Source organism: Cynoglossus semilaevis, chromosome 15 (genome assembly GCF_000523025.1).
Source record: "Cynoglossus semilaevis isolate Cse_v1.0 chromosome 15, Cse_v1.0, whole genome shotgun sequence".
NCBI classification, from domain to species: Eukaryota; Metazoa; Chordata; class Actinopteri; order Pleuronectiformes; family Cynoglossidae; genus Cynoglossus; species Cynoglossus semilaevis.
Window position 1 is genome coordinate 17,090,610 of NC_024321.1, and position 900 is coordinate 17,091,509.

At 54.0% G+C, this 900-nt stretch overlaps 1 protein-coding gene across 1 annotated transcript in view; it reads right to left on the reverse strand.

Annotated features, from left to right (window-relative positions):
* Nucleotides 1–900, reverse strand: part of gpc3 (glypican 3) — a 91,610-nt gene that overhangs the window by 1,423 nt on the left and 89,287 nt on the right.

Genomic DNA, 900 nt, shown 5'->3' on the forward strand with positions numbered 1-900 from the left:
TTGGCTGCATCAGTCCAGGTACAGACACCAGAGCTAACGTTAGCTTCATCAGTCCTGGTACAGACACCAGAGCTAACGTTAGCTTCATCAGTGCTGGTACAGACACCAGAGCTAACGTTAGCTTCATCAGTGCTGGTACAGACACCTTTGAAGTGATAATGCTTTCACCTCAGTGTCTAGACTGCACAGACTGCACAGACTGCACATTATCCTCAGTGACTAGTAGCCACTTGCAGAGGTTTGGCTCCAGAGGCTCCTGTGGTTGTTCCTCCAGGAGACGTGAACCCAACCCTCCCACACACACCGTTATTATTTATTCTGTGGATTACACTTTTGTTTTCACTCTGTTGTTTATCGTGCGGCCGTTTTCATGTCTGTGGTGACGTCCTGTGGGAGAAAACCAGCCGATGACCTCAGGGACGCTGTGGAGACAATTACAGACACAGCAGTGTGGCTTGTCCTCCGTCCAGGACGCCGTCCACTGTCCACCGTCCACTGCTGCCAACCCACCGCCCTTCACTTTCACCCCCTCCTCCTCCTCCTCCTCCTCCTCTTCGTCTGCTGTGGAGACGCCCTCGGGGACGACACTTAAGTCATTTGCTCCAATGAGGCAGTTCATTCAGCGGCAGACTGTGGTTGGACGGGGAACTCCCAGGTCCAACCACAGGTGTCAGTGTTTTCACAGATGAATCTGTTTTGTTGAACCCAGGTCTGAGTCTGGGCTGCAGGACCGGCAGCGGCTCCGGTTTTTTTTTCATCTGTTACGTGTGCAGCGGTGACATCATCGTCACCCGCTGCTCTGCCGCAGCTACAGCTGTTGGTCTGCTGACGCCGAGCACGTGTCTGTGAGTCGGTCTGGGTTTGTGAGTCGGTGCGGGTCTGGGGGGTGGTGTTGGTTTG